This window comes from Amblyomma americanum, chromosome 4, assembly GCF_052857255.1.
Source record: "Amblyomma americanum isolate KBUSLIRL-KWMA chromosome 4, ASM5285725v1, whole genome shotgun sequence".
Classification (NCBI taxonomy): domain Eukaryota; kingdom Metazoa; phylum Arthropoda; class Arachnida; order Ixodida; family Ixodidae; genus Amblyomma; species Amblyomma americanum.
The window spans coordinates 27432114-27454126 of record NC_135500.1 but is presented as its reverse complement, the minus strand read 5'-3'; the positions used below and the strand labels follow the sequence as shown (position 1 = coordinate 27454126).

The 22013-nt window shown below is 40.2% G+C and overlaps 1 long non-coding RNA gene across 1 annotated transcript; it reads left to right on the top strand.

Annotated features, from left to right (window-relative positions):
* Positions 1-10795: 10795 nt before the first annotated feature.
* LOC144130055 (uncharacterized) lies at positions 10796-21669 on the top strand. Its single transcript, XR_013313948.1, has 4 exons — positions 10796-10851; positions 11968-12033; positions 20634-20729; positions 21654-21669. It is a non-coding gene; the product is annotated as an uncharacterized LOC144130055 (long non-coding RNA).
* The last annotated feature ends 344 nt before the right edge of the window (positions 21670-22013 follow it).

Genomic DNA, 22013 nt, shown 5'->3' with positions numbered 1-22013 from the left:
AGAGAAATTTTTGACGCTTATCACACGAACCCTTGCAAAACCGGTGTGCTCAGATCCAGCTGGTTTCGAACTAAAACAGCTTCTCTCGTTGTATTAAGCAGGAGTACAAGCTTTTCGCGCAGTTCTGGGAGATAAAGTTTAGACGCCTGTCAAACGAGCCCTATGTAAACCGATGTGTTCAGATCGAGCTCGTTTCGCGCTTAAACAGCTTTTCTCATTCTATTAAGCACGAATACATGCTTTTCGCGCAGTTCTGAGAGAAAAAGATTTGACGCGTATCACACGAGCACTTGTAAAACCGATATGCTCAGATCTAGCTAATTTCGCTCTAAAACAACTTCTCTTGTTGTATTAAGCACGAACACATGCTTTTCGCGCAGTTCTGAGAGAAGTTTTGACGCGTATCACACGAGCACTTGTAAAACCGATGTGTTCAGATATAGCTCGTTTCGCTTTTAAACAGCTTGTCTCGTTGCATTAAGCACGAATGCATGCTTTCGCATAGTTGTGAGAGAAAATGTTTGGACGCTTGTCATACGAACACTTGAAAAACCGATGTTTACAGATCTAGCTCATTTCATTAAAACAACATCTCTCGTTGTATTAAGCACAAATACATGCTTTTCGCGCAGTTCTGAGAGAAAAAGTATTGACGCGTATAACACGAGCACATTTAAAACCGATGTGTTCAGATCTAGCTTTTTTCGCTCGTAAACAGCTTCTCTAGTTTTGTTCAGATCTTGTTCGTTTCGTTCTAAAACAGCTTCTCTCGTTGTATTAAGCACGAATATATGCTTTGCACGCAGTTTTGAAAAAGTTTTGACGCGTATCACACGAATACTTCTAAAACCGATGTGTTCAGATCTAGCTCCTCTCTTTAAAACAACTTCTCTCGTTGTATTAAGCACAAATACATGCTTTTCGCGCAGTTCTGAGAGAAAAAGTTTTGACGCGTATCACACAAGCACTTGTAAAGCCGATATGCTCAGATCTAGCTAATTTCGCTCTAAAACAACTTCTCTCGTTGTATTAAGCACAAATACATGCTTTTCGCGCAGTACTGAGAAAGTTTTGACGCGTATCACACGAGCACTTGTAAAACCGATATGCTCAGATCTAGCTAATTTTACTCTAAAACAACTTCTCTCGTTGTATTAAGCACGAACACATGCTTTTCGCGCAGTTCTGAGAGAAGAAGTTTTGACGCGTATCACACGAGCACTTGTAAAACCGATGTGTTCAAATATAGCTCGTTTCGCTCTTAAACAGCTTGTTTCGTTGCATTAAGCACGAATGCATGCTTTCGCGTAGTTGGGAGAGAAAATGTTTGGACGCTTGTCATACGAACACTTAAAACACCGATGTGTTCAGATCTCGCTCCTTTCGCTCTAAAACAGCTTCTCTCGTTGTAATAAGCACGAATACTTGCTTTGCGCGCAGTTCTGAAAACGTTTTCACACGTATCACACGAATACTTGTAAAACCAATGTGTTCAAATCTAGCTCCTTTCTTTAAAACAACTTATCTCCTTGTATTAAGCACAAATACATGCTTTTCGCGCAGTTCTGAAAGAAAAAGTTTTGACGCGTATGAGACGAGCACTTGTAAAACCGATGTGTTCAGATCTAGCTCGTTTCGTTCTTAAACAGCTTTTGTCATTGTATTAAGCATTGTATTAAGCATTGTATTGTATTGTATTGTAGTACATGCTTAAACATACATACTTCAAAGATACTTCAATTACATGTATGTAAGCATGTCATTGACAAATACATGTTTTTGGCGCAGTTCTGTAAGTTTTGACGCGTATCACAGGAACACTTCTAAAACTGATGTTTTCAGATCTAGTTCGTTTCGTTCTAAAACAGCTTCTCTCGTATTAAGCAAGATTACATGCTTTGTGCGCAGTTCTGAGATAATTTGGACGCGCATCCCACGAACACTAGTAAAACCGATGTGTTCAGATTTATTTACTTTCGATCTAAGACATTTCTCGTTGTATTAAGCACGAATACATGCTTTTCGCGTAGTTCTGAGAGAAAAAGTTTTGACGCGTATCACACGAACACTTGTAAAACCAATGTGTTCAGATCTAGCTTCTTTAGCTCTAAAACAACTTCTCACGTTGTATTAAGCACGAGTGCATGCTTTTCTCGCAGTTCTGAGAGAAAAAGTTTTGACGCCTATCACATGAGCACTTGTAAAACCGACGTGTTCAGATCTAGCTCGTTTCGCTCTTAAACAGCTTGTCTGGTTGTATTAAGCACGAATATATGCTTTTGGCGCCGTTCTGAGAGAAAAAGTCTTAACGCGTATCACACGAACACTTGTAAAACCAATGTGTTCAGAAGAGTATATGCTTGGGCTTGTTCAGATCTAGCTTCTTTCGCTCTAAAACAACTTCCCACGTTGTGTTAAGCAAGAATGCACGCTTTTCGCGCAGTTCTGAGAGAAAAAGATTGATGCGTATCACATGGACACTTGTAAAACCGATGTGTTCAGATTTAGCTCGTTTCGGTCTAAAACAGCTTGTCTCGTTGTATTAAGCACGAATGTACGCTTTTCGCGCAGTTGTGAGAGAAAAAGCGTATCACACGAGCACGTGTAAAATCGATGTGTTCAAATCTAGCTCGTTTCGCTCTTAAACAGCTTGTATCGTTGTATTAAGCCCGAATACATGCTTTTCGCGCAGTTCTGGGTGAAAAAGCTTGGTCGCGTATCACACGAGGACTTGTAAAACCGACATGTTCAGGTCTAGCTCGTTTTGCTCTAAACCTACTTCTCCCGTTGCCTTAAGCACCAATACATGCTTTTCGAGCAGTGCTGAAAGTAAGTTTTGACGAGTATCACACGAAAACTTGTAAAACCGGTGTGTTTAGATCTGGCTCGTCTCGCTCTGAAACAACTTCTCCCGTTGTATTAAGCATGAATACATGCTTTGCGCGCAGTTCTAAGAAATAGCTTTGAGGCGTATCTCACGAACACTTGTAAAACCAATGTTTTCAAATCAAGCTCCATTCACTATAAAACAACTTCTCTTGTTGTATTAAGCACGAATACATGTTTTGAGCGCAGTTCTGAGAAAGTTTTGACGCGTATCACACGAACACTTGCAAAACCGATGTGTTCAAATCTAGCTTCTTTCGCGCCAAAGCAACTTCTCTAGTCGTATTAAGCACGAAGGCATGCTTTTCGCGCAGTTCTGAGAAAAACTTATGACGCGTATCACACGAGCACGTGTAAAACCGATGTGTTCAGATCTAGCTCTGTTCTCTCTTGGACAGCTTGTCTCGTTGCATTAAGCACGAATACATGCTTTTCGAGCTGTTCTGGGAGAAAACGTTTTGACGCGTATCACACGAGCAGTTCTAAAACCGTAGGGTTCAGATCTAGCTCGCTTCGCTCTTAAACAGCTTCTCTCGTTGTATTAAGCACGAATACAAACTTTTCGCGTAGTTCTGAGAGAAAAAGTTTTGACTCGCATCACACGAACACTTGTTAACCGATGTGTTCAGATCTAGTTCTTTTCGTTCTAAAACAGCATCTCTGGTTGCATTAAGCACGAATACATGCTTTTCAGGCAGTTTTGAGAGAAAAATTTTCTCGCGTATCACACGAACACTTGTAAAACCGATGTAAAACCGATGTGTTCAAATCTAGCTCGTTTTGCTCTTAAACAGCTTGTCTCGTTGTATTAAGCACGAATACATGCTTTTGGCGCCGTTCTGAAAGATTGGACGCGTATCACACGAGCACTTGTAAAACCGATGTGTTCAGATCAAGTTCGCTTCGTATAAAACAGCCTCTGTATTAAGAAAAATGCATGCTTTGCGCGCAGTTCTGAGAAAGTTTTGACGCGTATCAGACGAGCACGTGTAAAACCGATGTGTTCAGATCTAGCTCTTCTCCCTTAAACAGCTTGTCTCGTTGCATTAAGCACGAATACATGCTTTTCGCGCTGTTCAGAGAGAAAAATTTGCTCGCGTATCACACGAACACTAGTAAAACCGATGCGTTCAGATGTTGCTCTTTTCGCTCTTAAACATCTTGTCTCGTTGTATTAAGCACGAATACATGCTTTTGGCGCAGTTCTGAGAGAAAAAGTTTTGACGCGTGTCACACGAACTCTTGTAAAACCGACGTGTTCAGATCTAGCTTGTTTCTCTCTTAAACAACTTCTCTCGTTGTATGAAGCAAGAATACATGTTTCTGGCGCAGTTCTGAGAGAAAAAGTTTTGACGCGTATCACATGGACACTTGTAAAACCGATGTGTTCACACCTAGCTAGTTTCGCTCTTAAACAGCTTGTTTATTTGTATTAAGCATGAATACATGCTTTGCGCGCAGTTCTGAGAAATAGCTTTGAGGCGTATCACACGAACACTTGTAAAACCGATGTGTTCAGATTCAACTCGTTTCGGTCTAAAACAGCTTGTCTCGTTGTATTAAGCACGAATGTACGCTTTTCACGCAGTTGTGACAGAAAAAGCGTATCACACGAGCAGGTGTAAAACCGATGTGTTCAAATCTAGCTCGTTTCGCTCTTAAACAGCTTGTCTCGTTGTATTAAGCCCTAATACATGCTTTTCGCGCAGTTCTGTGTGAAAAAGCTTGGTCGCGTATCACACGAGGACTTGTAAAACCGACGTGTTCAGATCTAGCTTGTTTTGCTCTAAACCTACTTCTCCCGTTTCCTTAAGCACCAATACATGCTTTTCGAGCAGTGCTGAGAGTACGTTTTGACGAGTATCACACGAAAACTTGTAAAACCAGTGTGTTTAGATCTGGCTCGTCTCGCTCTGAAACAACTTCTCCCGTTGTATTAAGCATGAATACATGCTTTGCGCGCAGTTCTGAGGAATAGCTTTGAGGCGTATCTCACGAACACTTGTAAAACCAATGTGTTCAAATCAAGCTCCTTTCACTATAAAACAACTTCTCTCTTTCTATTAAGCACGAATACATGTTTTGAGCGCAGTTCTGAGAAAGTTTTGACGCGTATCACACGAACACTTGCAAAACCGATGTGTTCAAATCTAGCTTCTTTCGCTCTAAAGCAACTTTTCACCCTTTTCACCCATTCATTCCCTTTTCACCCATTCACATATCTGCGCTTGGCGTGGCTCGTGCAATTGAACGCCTACCTCACCACACTAGCCCAGGACCCGATGGTATCAACACGAAACTGTTAAATATAACCTGCCAGCACACAGCTTTCCTGCTATCTCTCATTTTCCAGCAGTCACTCGATACGACATGTGTGCCAGAAGATTGGAGGTCCGCTTATGTAATCCCGGTATTTAAATCTGGAGACAGGTCCGTTCCTAATAATTACAGGCCGATTTCACTAACCTCGATATGTTGCAAGGTACTCGAACACATAATATACACTAACATTATGACTCATCTTAGCCAGAACAACTTGCTTCATAACAACCAGCATGGCTTCCGCAAACATGTATCGTGTCAGACACAGTTATTTGAGTTAATAACGGACCTTCATCAAGCAATCGACTCTTCCCTCTACATTGACTCCATCTTCATTGACTTCTCTAAAGCCTTTGATAGCGTGCCTCATAACCGCCTGATGATTAAAATACGAAACCTGCAGCTGGACCAACATACCACGCAGTGGATTAACGCACTTCTAACAAATCGCTTTCAGTCAGTTAAGTTAAGGAGCTTCTCATCAAGACGTACAGGTGTTAATTCAGGAGTTCCCCAGGGTACGGTGCTGGGTCCACTGCTTTTCTTAATATATATTAATGACATCACGTCGAACACAACATCCACAATACGATTATTTGCAGACGACTGTGTGATTTACCGAGCAATATCGAGCCCTTGCGACATCGTTGCTCTCCAGACTGATCTTGACGAGCTAACTCATTGGTGCGACAGGTGGCAAATGGTAATTAACGCAGATAAAACTAAACATATTAGGTTTACTTCCACTGCTAGCCCGAGTCCTAATGCCTACACAGTTAATAATACTATCATTGAAACTGCAGCGTCGGTAAAATACCTCGGTGTATATTTTAACTCTAATTTATCCTGGAACACTCATATTGAACTGATCAGTGCCAAAGCCTTAAAAAAACTTGGTCTTCTTAAACGCCGACTACACCTAGGCAACCAGGACACAAAACTGAATGCATTCAACATGCTAATCAGGCCTGCGATCGAATACGCGTCAGTGATCTGGAACCCTCATCATACCTATCTTATTAACATGTTGGAATCCATACAAAATAAGGCTGCTCGATTCATCCTTTCCCGTTACTCTAGATACCAAAGTGTAACAGCACTGAAAACATCGCTCCATCTCCCGCCTCTGGCCATGCGCAGAAAATTCAGCCGCTTATCTTTTTTCCACACTCTTTACCACAGCAACACACCATTTGCAAGTTCACATCTTCTCCCGGCACCGCACACATCGGCTCGTGTAGACCATATCAAGACGACTAAACCCATTTTCGCTCGGACAGAACGATACAAGTACTCACCTTTCGTCCTGGCTATTGAAGAGTGGAATTCGCTTCCGTCTAGCATTGCGAATATCACTGGAACATCATCATTTCAAACAGCTCTTTGGTCATACTTAGAAAATTCCAATGTAGAATGATGTGCGTTTTTTTTTCTTCAGTGTGTGCGTGTCGGCCCAAACGTTCCTCGAAATGTTAGATGCCATCCTTTGTATCTTCTGAAGGTGTAATTTTTGTTATTTTGATCAGTGGGATTTGTTACATGTGCATTTTTCCAAGCACCTGTTCATAGCCACTTTTTCCTATAAACTTGTACCCTACTTCTTAACTTGTTTATTTCTGTGTTCAGCCGTTTATGTTTTGTGTTGTATATTTAAGTTTTCCTTGATGAATCCCCCCCTATGTAATGCCCGCATTGGGCCTTTAGGTTATTGAAATAAATAAAAAAAAACTTCTCTCGTCGTATTAAGCACGAAGGCATGCTTTTCGTGCAGTTCTGAGAAAAACTTATGACGCGTATCACACGAGCACATGTAAAACCGATGTGTTCAGATCTAGCTCTGTTCTCTCTTGAACAGCTTGTCTCGTTGCATTATGCACGAATACATGCTTTTCGAGCTGTTCTGGGAGAAAAAGTTTTGACGCGTATCACACGAGCACTTCTTAAACCGACGTGTTCAGATCTAGCTCGTTTCGCTCTTAAACAGCTTCTCTCGTTGTATTAAGCACGAATACATGCTTTTAGCGCCGTTCTGAAAGTTTTGACGCGTATCACACGAGCACTTGTAAAACCGATGTGTTCAGATCAAGTTAGTTTCGTTCTAAAACAGCCTCTCTCGTTGTATTAAGCAAGAATACATGATTTGCGCGCAGGTCTGAGAAAGTATTGAGGCGTATCACATGAACACTTGTAAAACCAATGTGTTCAAATCTAGCTCCTTTCGCTATAAAACAACTTCTCTCGTTTTATTAAGCACGAATACATGTTTTTGGCGCAGTTGTGAAAGTTTTGACACGTATCACAGGAAAACTTCTAAAACCGATGTTTTCAGATCTAGTTCGTTTCGTTCTAAAACAACTTCTCTCGTATTAAGCACGAATACATGCTTTGCGCGCAGTTCTGAGAAAGTTTGGACGCGTATCACACGAACACTTGTAAACCGATGTGTTCAGATCAAGTTCTTTTCGTTCTAAAACAGCTTCTCTCCTTGCATTAAGCACGAATACATGCTTTTCGCGCAGTTTTGAGAGAAAAACGTTTCTCGCGTATCACACGAACACTTGTAAAACCGATGTATTCAAATCTAGCTCGTTTTGCTCTTAAACAGCTTGTCTCGTTGTATTAAGCACGAATACATGCTTTTAGCGCCGTTCTGAAAGTTTTGACGCGTATCACACGAGCACTTCTAAAACTGATGTGTTCAGATCAAGTTCGTTTCGTTCTAAAACAGCCTCTCTCGTTGTATTAAGCACAAATACATGATTTGCGCGCCGTTCTGAGAAAGTTTTGAGGCGTAACACACGAACACATGTAAAACCGACGTGTTCAACTCTAGCTCTTCTCGCTATAAAACAACTTCTCTCGTTGTATTAAGCACAAATACATGTTTTTGGCGCAGTTCTGAAAGTTTTGACGCGTATCACAGGAACAATTCTAAAACTGATGTTATCAGATCTAGTTCGTTTCGTTCTAAAACAGCTTCTCTCGTATTAAGCAAGATTACATGCTTTGTGCGCAGTTCTGAGAGAAAAAGTTTTGACGCGTATCAAACGAACACTTGTAAAACCAATGTGTTCAGATCTAGCTTCTTTAGCTCTAAAACAACTTCTCACGTTGTATTAAGCACGAGTGCACGCTTTTCTCGCAGTTCTGAGAGAAAACGTTTTGACGCGTATCACATGAGCACTTGTAAAACCGACGTGTTCAGATCTAGCTCGTTTCGCACTTAAACAGCTCGTCTGGTTGTATTAAGCACGAATATATGCTTTTGGCGCCGTTCTGAGAGAAAAAGTCTTAACGCGTATCACACGAACACTTGTAAAACCAATGTGTTCAGAAGAGTATATGCTTGGGCGTGTTCAGATCTAGCTTCTTTTGCTCTAAAACAACTTCCCACGTTGTGTTAAGCAAGAATGCACGCTTTTCGCGCAGTTCTGAGAGAAAAAGTTTTGACGCGTATCACATGAACACTTGTAAAACCGATGTGTTCAGATTTAGCTCGTTTCGGTCTAAAACAGCTTGTCTCGTTGTATTAAGCACGAATGTACGCTTTTCGCGCAGTTGTGAGAGAAAAAGCGTATCACACGAGCACGTGTAAAACCGATGTGTTCAAATCTAGCTCGTTTCGCTCTTAAACAGCTTGTCTCGTTGTATTAAGCCCGAATACATGCTTTTCACGCAGTTCTGGGTGAAAAAGCTTGGTCGCGTATCACACGAGGACTTGTAAAACCGACATGTTCAGGTCTAGCTCGTTTTGCTCTAAACCTACTTCTCCCGTTGCCTTAAGCACCAATACATGCTTTTCGAGCAGTGCTGAGAGTACGTTTTGACGAGTATCACACGAAAACTTGTAAAACCGATGTGTTCAGATCTAGCTCGTTTTGCTCTTATACAGCTTGTTTAGTTGCATTAAGAAAGAATACATGCTTTGCGCGCTGTTCAGAGAAAAAATTGAAGTATCTTTGAATCGGCAAAATTCTTAACTCCTGTTTTCTCCGGTGTGCCACTGACTCGTATATTTGCGTATTTATTCTAGACTTCCTTTTTGTGCTCCTTTTCTAATCCAGTAATTAATAAACACTATTACAGATAGTGTTTATTAATTACATATTTCATGGTCTGCATGCTTCTTAAATTGTCTGCATTTTTCATTTCAGAAAAAGGAGCCGAAAGGAAAGATCACCTTTCTGTGTAGTGGCTTTTGTTGATGAAGGCGACTCGGTGGCTGCAGTGCCCACTAAATGGCTGTCGAGGTCGAAAGATACCTGCATGTGGCCACCGAAGGGCTTCGGCTCCTACTCTGTAAAACAACTAGGGCGGAGACTTGCCAAACCAACCGACGAGTGGAGGGTCTGCCCGTGCAGGGTATTGGTGTATGCAGGCAAGGACATCACTGATACTCATTACGTGTTATTGTTTTCTAATTTATGTGATGGCTGTATACTTTGCAATCAATTTCAAAATAGGTACTGGCCAGTTATAATTTAACTCTGCCTACTTGAGAATAAAATTGTAAGCATGGCGTGAATGCATATTAAGGCATGTTGATTTGCCCAATGTGTAATAAAACTTCATTGACAGGTTTTGCCATCTGATAAGGTCTGATACTTTGAGTTGTTTAGAGCAAAGAAGCAACATGAACTTTGAATTAAGTGAAGATATCATATTAATTACACTTACAATGTATTGAGCCTCTTTGTTTGTTTGCCTAACTCTTTCATTTCAATCCTCCTTATTAGATACATATGGGGAAGCCCGTCAAAAAGCAGCAATTGCAGAGCAAACGTGTCATCTTGATTCATCGGAAGAAAGTGAAGATGAGGCAGTAAAAGGGCATGGTGAGAGAACGGTTTCGTTTTAATACAGCCCTTTCTATACAAGCCAGAGAGGACATTTTGGTCATATTTCAGGACCATGCAATGGTTAACAGGCACCGCTTTGAAGTGATACAAAAGACATCAGTAAACAAGTCACTACCTAAAATTTGCCTGTGCTTGACAAATAATTTATAACCAAATTTTTTTTCATATAGTTTGGGTTTCAATTTCAGAAATTTAATGGCAGTTGCGAAGTCAAGAAAGTATGAGATTATGTGGTGCAAACAAAGACTGCAATATCATAGCTCTTTGTTCACTTGCGGTCATTCTAGCTTCTGGTGTTAGCAAAGATGTGGTGCAACCTGAAATAATGAAACAGCGATTATATTGTTGTTTTTGTGTGCCTTGTGCAACATCTACTCATTATGGGGCAACCACTGTTTGGCTACTAGGGCCACAGCCTAAAATATGGAACAAACTGAACCATAATTTTTTGCTGAGCACGGAGAAATTCAACTTGGTGATCCATGTTTACGATACGTTATATGTCATTCGAAAGCAAATGCACATAATGAAACATTTTGTCAGCACGCAAGATGTTGCTAAACTGGGCATGTTCAAGGAATTGCACGCTCATGCGCAATTCCTTGATGTGATATCTTAATAGAAACTGAATTTTTAATTTTGTAGCTGTTTGCTAAATTCCTTCCATCTCATCAAAATAGTGAAGTTTTGGCATTTCTGAAACTGAGTGTGCACCTTTCATTGCTTCAGTATTCCAGAACTTGTCAATTGTAGGAGAAACTAAATTTTGGGCTATGCATTCCAGGTGAGTAGTGACCTTTGAGTGCAATAGCTTCTAACTGGACATTATAAGGACAATTTGAAGTTTGCCTGCATTGATAGATTACTGTGTTCTAATGAAGAAACAAATTTTTTTATGAAATGAAGCTTTTATAAATGAAAAAGGGGAAAAGAAATGAATCAAATACAGGTGGTACCACAGCTGGTCACTTTTGTGAAACTGCTGTGTCAAAACAGTTAATCATGCACTGACCACTAAGGCTGGAATAAACCACTGTTCACTCCCAGATGATGATCACCAAGTTTTGTGATTGATGTTATGAGTCGGAATTGATAAGCTTAAAAACTTATAAAACTACTCTGCTATAAATGCATTCTTTTTGGCTAGATAAACATCAGCATAGCATGAATGAGCCACGTAATCAATGTTTATTTAGCATAAAATTTGAATGGGGTTGTCGTCAGTGTCTCAGCAACTACAGAACTTTTCCGGGCGAAAGAGCTATCCTTATTGAAAAGACAGTTTATGTCCAATCATGCCAAAATGATCTCAGACTCAAGTGCTTAATCCTTGATTTGTGGGAGGAAAGTGAGCCATGCTGGTGCTGTAGATTAGTTTACTATTTCTGTTATCAGGAAGAAGGGAAGTCAGGGAGCTAAAATATGGACAGGTTCTATCACTTTACCTGAATATTTTTCAAAAGGGAACAGAAATCTGGTAATCTGCACAGGGAAGAACCAAGCAGTCAGATAGAACAGGCACTTTGTGTCTGGTCCTTGAAAAGCTAAAAATGCTTGTGAGCATTAACCTGTGTTATATTCTGTGCGTGCAAAAATTTCATTTCAAACATGAAGGGCGAAAGTTCAAAACGGAAAGGTCCTGAACTGTTGTATGTTACATGTGTGTGGCATAGTAAGACAATTACTCAGTAATCAAACGAACTCATTTCGCAGATGTTAGAATTTAACTTTTGGCCCACATGGCAGATTGGTAATAGGTTTGCCAGAGGGTTTTTGCAATTTCGATTTGTGTGCTGTAGAGTCAAAAGCCCTTAGTCACTGAACAGCTGAGATTTTAGGTGCAACTGCAAGTGCTGTTATCTGAGCAACGCAATACCCTTCCGCCTATCTTCTGTTGCAGATGGGGTACTTGCAATGCCTACACTTCATTCAGGTAAACATGTGGACTACCACCATCTCAACTCAGGTGAATGTGACAGACTCATATCTTGCCCAAAACGCAGTGCTGTAAATATTCAAAGCAAGACCAAAGTACCTTTTTCAAATTTTCTGAGACATCCACTTTAAGTGTGAAGTCATAACAACTGCAATATGAAGTCGTTAGACACACTCTGGGTGTCATAAGGCACCGAATGAGCTCCAACAAAATTTTTGCAGCAGCTCAATACAGTACAGGTTAGATAGAAAGATAGATAAGTTTTATTTTCCATCAACGATGGGGGAAGAAGTGGCTAAAAGCTGCAACCGCGGCTTTACTGGTCCTCGCCCACCTACATAAAAACAATATGTGACACTAGAGAGCAATAACATACAAGAGAGAGCATCATAGACACAGCATTTAACATGGGAACGTGCAGTTTGAATAGTGGCTTATAAGTACGAACAAAATGTGAAGCTCATTAAACATGAAAAACTCAAAATTGTTTACATGGTAATGCACGTACAATGGAGAGAGGGAGATATAGTATGAAAAAAAATCAGTCAGTAGTGGGGATTAAGGTATCAAAATTTTCAAAACCATGGAAAGTGGTGAAACAGCATACATCTCTTGCGCATTTAAAATTACCGTGCAGTCGTATTCAAACACAGTGTGCAAATGAGGAGTGTGTTAATACATTCTAAGCACATACAGCACTCACCCTCCCCCGTCCCAAGAACAAAAAGAAAAGAACAATGCCAAAATGAGATGTCATTTCATGAATTGTAGAGTGCTATATCCAGTAGCATATGATACGGGTATTATTGAAGAAAAAATTTCTTAAGCTGCCTAGTATTCAACTGTAAAATGTCGGTATTATTAGATAAATAGGAACTTAAAAGGGTGGGAATGCAGTGGTTTAGTGTTTGTGTCGCGTAGTTTGTTCTGCAGAAATCAACTTTCCAGATTTCGGGTTTACGTGTGAAATGACCTGACGAAATTTTAGCAGTTAATTTCCCTAAATTTGTGAGGATGTTAAAGTTTTGCTTCCTTTCTCTGATTAGTGCCAGACATAGATTGTAATTGTACATAACTTTCACATGTAATAGCCCAAGGTTTTGAAACAATGGCTGTACATTGGAGGCATATTGAATACATGTAATAATTCTAACCGCCTTTCTCTGTAATCTACTGAGTTTCTCCATATTGGTCACTGTGTTTGTACCCCACACGAGTATGCAATAACTTAATTAAGACAGAAAAAGTGAGTTACATAAGAGTGTCATAATATTCTTGGGTAGGAAATACTTGTTTCGGTACAGAATGCCAACTACTGATGAAAGTTTTGATGATATGTAGTCAGTGTGCCGGTCCCAGGACATTTTTTCCGTAAAAAAGACACCTAGAATTTTAAATTCACACACAATTGCAACCTCCGAACCATAATCTTAAGTTTTAACTCTGACGAAACCATCCTTGTTTTCGCGAAAAACAATTGCTTTTGTTTTGGAATCGTTTATTATTAAACCATTCTGCTTTGTCCATTCACCTACTTTGATAATACAGAGTTTCCAATGCTAAAGAGTTCTGTACAATTTTGCGAAACACAAGAAATGCTGGTGTCATCGGCGTAGATAACAAACTTAGCTTGCGAGTCCACATTGACAATGTTGTTTAAGTAGATATTGAATAAAAATGGCCCTAAAATACTTCCCTGCGGAACCCCCGAGTGTGTACAAGTTAAATCTGAAGAGTACTCGTTAATCTGAACATATTGGGCGCGATGTGAAAGGTATGATTTAATTTGCTCTAACGGTAATCCACGAACACCATAGTTTTTTTAATTTTACAAGAAGAAGATTGCGGTTCAGATAACCAAAAGCCTTTGTAAAATCTAGAAATATACGTAGTACATATTTCTTACTATCTATATTTGTTAAAATGTATTCTTTTTGGAACAGCAAAGCAAGTTGTGTAGATCTGAATTTTTTAAAACAATACTGGGCATCGGTTATACTGTTTGCTTTTCCAAAAAAATGATTCAAAGCGCACAAGCATAAGTTTTTGATAACCCTTTGAAAAAACAGGAAGAATCGATACTGGGCGATCGTTATTAAGATTATTATGGTCACCTTTCTTATAGATAGCCCTTACTTTTGCTGTTTGCATGCTCTTGGGAAAAACTCCAGATGGGTTATGCACAAAAAAAAAGAACTTAATCTTAAGTTGCGCATGGCCAAGGATTTCTTTTTTCGTGTCCACCTGCGCGATCTGTTAAGAACTAACCCCCGAAAATTTTGGTCATCCATCTTACCACGTGACACTTCATCCACTTCGTTCAGATTAGATAATGACGTCATCAGTGAGCCTGCTGTAATATCTGATGCTTTCAACAAATATTTTAACTCGGTGTTCGTTCCGGATAACAACGTCATTCCGCCATTCACTAATATAATTTCTTCTCCAGCAATGAGTGATGCTGTCATAAGCACTGATGGCATCCTAAATCTTGTATTAAACCTCGACGTTAAGAAATGTACCGGCCCAGATGGAATACATAATGCGTTCCTGGTTCGTTACTCCATGTGGTCTTCGAAATATCTGACCATCATATTCAACAAGTCCTTATCATCCGCTACAGTTCCTTCTTCTTGGAAATTAGCCAAAGTGCTCCCTCTTTTCAAATCTGGTGATAGACAGTGCTTGTCGAACTACAGACCGATTTCATTGACATCACAGTCATGCAAAATGTTGGAACACATCATTCATAAACACAACATGCTTTTTCTTGAATCCAATAATTTGCTATCTAACTTTCAGCATGGGTTTAGGCGCGGTTTTATTACGGTAACACAATTAACAGAATTTGCTCATGATATATTACATAACCTCGATGTCGGTAACCAAGTTGATGCCATTTTTATAGACTTCTCGAAAGCATTCGATACTGTTCTAGATTCCAAGCTTCTTGCTAAACTAAATGCTATACTAAACAATCCTCACTTGGTTGATTGGATTTCTAGCTTTCTCTCATCTCGTTCCCAGTTCGTATCCTATAATTCTTCTAATTCTACTGCTGTTGATGTAACGTCAGGTGTGCCTCAAGGCTCCGTCCTTGGACCACTACTCTTTTTAATATATATAAATGACTTGCCGCATAACATTTCTTCTAACATTCGTCTTTACGCTGATGGCTGCGTTTTATACGAAGTAATTAATGGCCTAATGATCATCGTCACCTCCAAGAGTCATTTGCTATGTTTTGTAGTTGGTGTAGTACCTGGCAAATGAGAATTAATTTCGACAAAACCGTCCTCATGTCTTTTTGTAACAAATCTTCCGTTTCCCATTTTAGTTACTCTTTCAATGGCCGTGTGGTGGATAGGGTCTCGCAGTACAAATATCTTGGTGTCATATTCACGCATAACATGTCTTGGTCTAAACACATTGATTACGTATGTAATAAAGCACTAAAAAAACTAGGTTATCTACGACGCACGCTACCCAATTCACCAAAAGACACAAAGCTACTGTTGTATAAATCTCTAATCCGCCCTGTTCTTGATTACGCAGCTGTAGTGTGGAACCCGTACAAGCAATTCGAAATTAACATGTTAGAAGCAGTCCAGAAGAAAGCTGTGCGTTTCATATGTCATCGTTATGATCGCGATTTCTCACCCTCTTCTACACTTCTCTCATTGAATTTAACCATGCTGTCTGTCCGTCGCCACACTGAATCATTAAAATTCTTACATTGTGTCGTCAATTCTTCAGTAAGGCTGTCAGCTAACCACTACATTAACTTTGCACCATTATCATCTACAAGAAGTCATCACGAGCTTAATTTGATACCGTATTTTGCGCATGCTAATTTGTTCAAATTCAGTGTTTTTCCTCGTTCAATAGAAGCCTGGAATTCTCTACCCGGGTCCATTCGTTCTTGTCCATTTCAATACTTTGTAACTGCCGTTGAAGACGCATAATAGCTGTGTATTCTTACGACCTTTCTTGTTTGATATTTCATTTGTGATTTTAACTTTTTGTAGTGCTCACTTTGTACATTTTGCTGCATTTTGTTTCCTTGCATTTTTGCGTTTTCCCACTCCTGCCATAGCGCATATAATTGCGCTGCAGTATGTATAAATAAATAAATAAATAAATAAATAAATAAAATAAATATGTGTGTTAGGACAGCTGCTGTAACATCGGGAACATATTTTACCGGCTTAATTTACACGTCGTTGACATCACAGCTGGCGGAATTTTTTAACTGCATAATTGTTAAATACACACTTCACTGTCGGTAACAGCACTGAGGAAAACACTATAGGGGTTTTCATTACTGAGCGGGTTTGCATGATTAGATAATGTTGGTACCGAGAAATTTGCGGAGTGTTCATCAAAAGCATCCGCCAGAGCGGAACGAGATACTAGCTGATCATTTATTTTCAGCTCACTTATTGGGTCAGACGTAGATAAACGGCTCAAAACCTCATTTAGTTTCCGCCAAGTAGACTTGCAATCACGCTTGACCGTGCTGAAAGAATTTTCAAGATAGTCACTTTTAGCTTTCCTGATTTCCTTATTAAGGCTGCTTCTATATTTCTTAAATTCCTTCAGCTTAGTCATTTCTCGAGTCTTAATAAACTTGTGAAACATGTCGTTCTTGACTATACTAATTTTGGCCAGTAGATAATCATTTATCCAAGGTTTCCTGATTTTTCTAGACACGCTAATAGTTCGGAAAGAAAAATGTTTTCTGTAAAGATTAGTAAATTTATCAGGGAATAAGCAGAATTAGATATTAGGGTCTTCTGATTCTTGTTCATCTGACCAGTCTGTTTTCTTTATATCATAACGAAATTGGTCTAACTGGGATGGCAAAATTGGCTGGTAGGTAACTGCGATTTACTGGTTTTTCTTTATCTAAAGGTTTCACACAGACAAAAATAGGAAGGTGATCACTAAGATCGCATGCAAGGACTCCCGATTTAACTTTATTGGCTGCATATTTGGTTAGCAATTGGTCAAGCAATGTTGACGAACTGGACGTAACACGTGTGGGAAGATATATGGTATTGGTAATGTTTTGTGATTCAAGCAACAGCTTAAATTCATTAACAGGACCTGAGGTTGTACTAAGCGTATTTACATTAAAATCGCCTCTGCAAATAAGCCCAAGACAGCACTCATAAATGTATGTGAAAAGAGACTCAAGAAAATTAAAGAAAATTGATAAATTTCCTTCAGGGGGTCTGCACAGCACTACAAGCACCAACTTGTTCCAACGTAAAGATAACACCTAGAAATCTGTTGCTGATTTCCTGAAAGCTGGGAGGAATTCATATTTTACATCTTTCTTTATCAGCATAGCAACACCACCTCCTCTACCGTTGCTTCGACTAAGATTACATGTCTGATATCCCGGCATACTAAGTGCATCATTATCATCGTGATACCATGTTTCACTCAACATGAGTACACTGAACTGGGTCTTAATGTTGCAGAAGAACTTGCTTTGGGGCTAGTTGGTTCATGATTGAAGTTCTGAAAGGCGCAAAAGACACACACACAGGAAAAAAGGGGGATGACACAAAGAGCGCCTACTCAGTTGGTAGTAGGCGCTCTTTGTGTCATCTCCCTTTTTTCCTGTGTGTGTGTCTTTTGCGCCTTTCAGAACATCAGTCTTAATCTTATTTAACAGAACCTCTAGCGAAGTGCTTTTATTCCGAGCAGATTGCATATTAGCGTGAAATGCATTGAAGGAAGACTGAAAGTAGCCGCCAGCATAGTTGTCAAAATCATTTGGAGATACATAGTGTTGTCTGTCTATGACATTGTTTGGGGAAACAATGAAAAACAATCAAATAAGCTAATTAGGACTGCTGGTCGCAATCCTATCCAGTTCGTTCATTGCTTGGATTCGCCATGCACGCTCTCTGTCCCTGCACCGAACAAAAATCCTAGCATTCCTGTGCCACACATATTGAAAGTCATGTTCTTTAGCCAATTTCTTTACTTCAAAAACTAAGTCCCTAGAGTGCTTTGTTAAATTTTCTTGAATGTACACTTGCGATGGAAGGGTACTTAGGCCATGCCTCTTCTCGAACCATTCTTCACACATATCTTGTCGGGCAAAGCGAAGGATAATGCCAGGGATTTTGCCGGGCTTGGAAGGAAGGCGATGAATGGCGACAACTTCATGTTGGGCTAATTCTGGAACAGCTATCGTCTTAGCGAGAGCATTGACTTTACCAAGCAAATCTTCCTTTTCAGTTTGTGCAATTCCGTGAAACTCCAAGTCTCCAAGTTCAGTTTACGGTTCCTCCATTCAAGGTCATTTAATTGTTCCTGCATAGTTTGAACTTCAGTTATTTCCCGTTGCTCAAGCCTTTGTACCTTGGTCTTAATTTCCTTTATTTCTGTCTCATGATGTGCAATGTCAGCAAGAATCTTGTTCTATTTATCAGACATCAGCTGCACAGCTTGCTCAATGTTTTCAATGGTGTCCTTCAGGCTGAGAAGCGTTGCAAGTTTTCATGTATATCTACAAGAACAAGGCCAATCTGAGGCATTTCATCTGCCGATTTCTCTAGCACAGCAACCTCCGAAGCACTAAGTTTCTTCGGTCCACTTCGTGATCGTCCTGCTCAGCATGTCTGGTATCACCATGACTTTTTTGTTGTTTCCCCCATGGAATTGAACTGGCTTTCACGAACACGAGAGCATTTCCCTAAGTGATATGCATAATTGCAGTCACTACACATCAAGTAAGAATCATCCATGTCTACTTCTGTTGTACATATCAAGCATATCATTTCCTCACCCATGCCTACAACACAGTTTCCGGCATCAACAGGGAACACACGAAGTAAAACTTGCCAAAATGGCAAACGAAAAATGACACTGACCTGCAAAAAGTAAAAACAACGTTTAGACAGAGCTGCCAACGTGTTCCCTGTAGCTGCCAGAAAGGTCGTGTTGTAACATTTTTTCTGCAGTTTTTGCTCCCCGGAACAGTTACGTTGCATGCGAAGTGGCTGAAGGATGTTCTATTTTCCAACTGAACATTCCTTTACTTGGGCCCCAGGTTTCCTATTTCGGTCAAATTTCCCGTGCAACAGTTTGTAATTCTTGTGGGTATTTCTCGCATTACTTTCTAATTTGTCATTAACCCTTGCTGTTTTCTGGGATGGATTGATGAAGGTTAAAGTGCAGGAATTTGCCATGTACTACTATTTCTGCGTTCCAGTTTTCTTTCTCGTTCCTCGCCTTGCATTCTACTTTGAGAGGTGACCCATGAGAAAAGTTCACCTTCATCACAGAAGGCTGTTTGTCCAGTGCATATAGGGACCCCCCATTTCCCCCTGGCAGTACGCAGCGGTCATGTTTCGATTGAGGCCAAATGCAAGATGCTCATGTACTCGGCGATGTCTGTGCACTAAAGAACCCCAGGTGGTCGAAATTACCTGGAGCCCTCCACAACATTGTTCCTTACAACTCGAGTCACTTTGGGACGTTGAAGCCCTCAAAATAAACAAACAGAATGGAATAGATTTTAATTTATTTTTCTGCAGGAATCCAAGTGGCTGTGTTGAGGTGGATGGTAATGAGTAATTATTCCTCGATTGAAGAACGGGCTAAACGAAAGTTGTTGAGAGCTTGATTTTATGCTTTCTTTGATCAGATTGTATTTCTTAATAGCAGCAATGGAAATAAACATGTGAGGGGTCCCTGTGCAGTCATTTGACTTAAGGGCCATTGTCTGTGCACTTTACATGTTCATTTCATGCTGTGACCAATCAGTCCTGATTTCTAAAAAAAATAAAGGCGACTAACCCGAACTTATACCTTGCCTGCATAATTCAGGCTAGCAGAAGGCCAAACCCCACCCTGCTAAAATCCCAACTACGGGATTGCAGTGTCAATAAATAAAATAATAAAATAAATAATAACAAAGAAAGCAGTGATGCGAATGGTGTTGGGGGGTGGGGGGGTGGTTAGGAGCAGTAGATGGGAGGACATTGGCACTAAGGGTAAAGGTTGCTACAGTCGCATTGCTAGGCTATGCTGTGACAGTCAATGGCTCAGACCACAGAATCAACTTCAACAAAACCAGCATCCTCGGAACCGAAAGAAATTGTCAAAACAGGCTCTTGCTCGAATCTTGGCAGATTCAAAGAACCCCGAACAACATCAACCGCACAAAGGGGAACCTCGCCCCAGTATATGCACAGGGACATTGCTCTGTAGCTCTAAGAAGAAAAGTCGCCATTGACCCTCACTGCACAGCCCGGCAATGTGACTAATAGCCTTAACAATTAGTGCAAACATCCTTCCCCAGGCCCCCTCCGCCAGCACCTTTCGCATCACCGCTTTCCTTCTTTCTGCCTTCTGCTCCACTCCATGCATACTTAAAAGATGCTAGCCACCACCCCCGTCACCCCTGAAGGAGCAGAGGTTGCTTTGAAACTTTCGGTTTAAATTAAGTTTTTGGTTGAAGATGTGTCAGCTTATTATAGGTTGTCAGACCCAACCAGACAGGCAATTCTGTTGAAATGTTTAGTTTTCAGTATCATTTTAACTGTTTGTCACTATGACACTCATGTGACACTCATGTGTCATGTCATTGCATATTGCATTAACAGCTTGCAACAGTGATGTAGAATCTACCCCACAAGACACTGTGAGCCACAATGCTGCCCTTGACTGTGCCGGCTCCAGCTCTTGGAATCTGGATTCAGGTAAACTGACAGCTGAATGGAATTTTTAATGTATGCCTTAGAACACTGTGGGAGTATGGACTGTTTTTGGGCTTCTGTGCTGACTTGCAGCATTTCTTGAAATACTGATTCTATGCAAAGAAAATATGTTTACTCAGAGTCTCGAGAACCGTTTCCTATATAAATATCAGTTGCATAGGATCTCCATTTATGTTGCAAGAGTTTTTCAATATCATGCGGGGCTAGTGATGAATGAGAAAACATTCTGGTTTTGTACATAATGAAAAAAATATTAGGCTTATTTTTAAAGGCTTTGCACTGTGTGCCCGAGTGGGCCAGGCTGAAACTAAAATGAAACCATGAATGCAAAACGATGTGTACACTAATTAGAAAAATAATTAAAACCCCTTTGTATTTTCAAAGTCATGAAAGCACACTGAAGTGTGCAAGAATTAGAAAGGAAACCTTGTTAGTCACTGCCTTTCCATAGTTGGGTTATATGTGAATAGAGAAATAATATTAAATTGAGGTATTACGGTAAAAAATAATGAGTACATTGAGTACAATAGTGTGTGTGCCATGGACCTAGTTGCCAGTCCTTGTTGGATGGCCTTCTAAAATTGCACAGCATTGTAAGGAAGCTATTGCAAGCTGCTGGGGAGGTTGTGTGCAAAAGGGAGCAGTACAGTAGTATATGGCAGATGCATCTGCTGCCTGAAGTAGGGGATAGAGCCCTGAAAATTGATTTTGTGACAAACCACTTTATTTGATGTTTTAGAAAAATACTGCAGGTATAATGTGGCAGCTGGCACTGCAGTAATGTTATGATATTGTGGTCACCCCATGTATCCTTGGTAGGCTTCAAGGTTCCACGTGCACAGCATTAAATGTGCTGCTTCTCAACACGCATGCTACAGTGTCTCATATTTTCACACATCCCTGCAGCTCCTCACCACCACGCAGGTGAACATGCTCCAGATGGCATTCCCATTATCAGGACTCGCACTCCGATGGGAGCCTCTGGCTTTCTCTCTTCGCAGCATGCACTTGGAGTTGGAGGTCAGTGCAGTGGATGGAATAATGTTGTTTTATTTTTTGTAGGAATATTTGTGATTATTAGTCATTGTTACATTGGACTCTCGTTAATGTAAACTTGTTTAATTCAAACTGATGCTTTATACCTGTCAACAGCAAGTGTTTAAAAGTTCTTGATTATTTAGAACTCTGCAGAACTGGCAAAATGTGTTTCAATATCAAGAGTGAACTGCGTAAGGTTTTTTTTTCTGGCTTGCAACATTTCTTAAA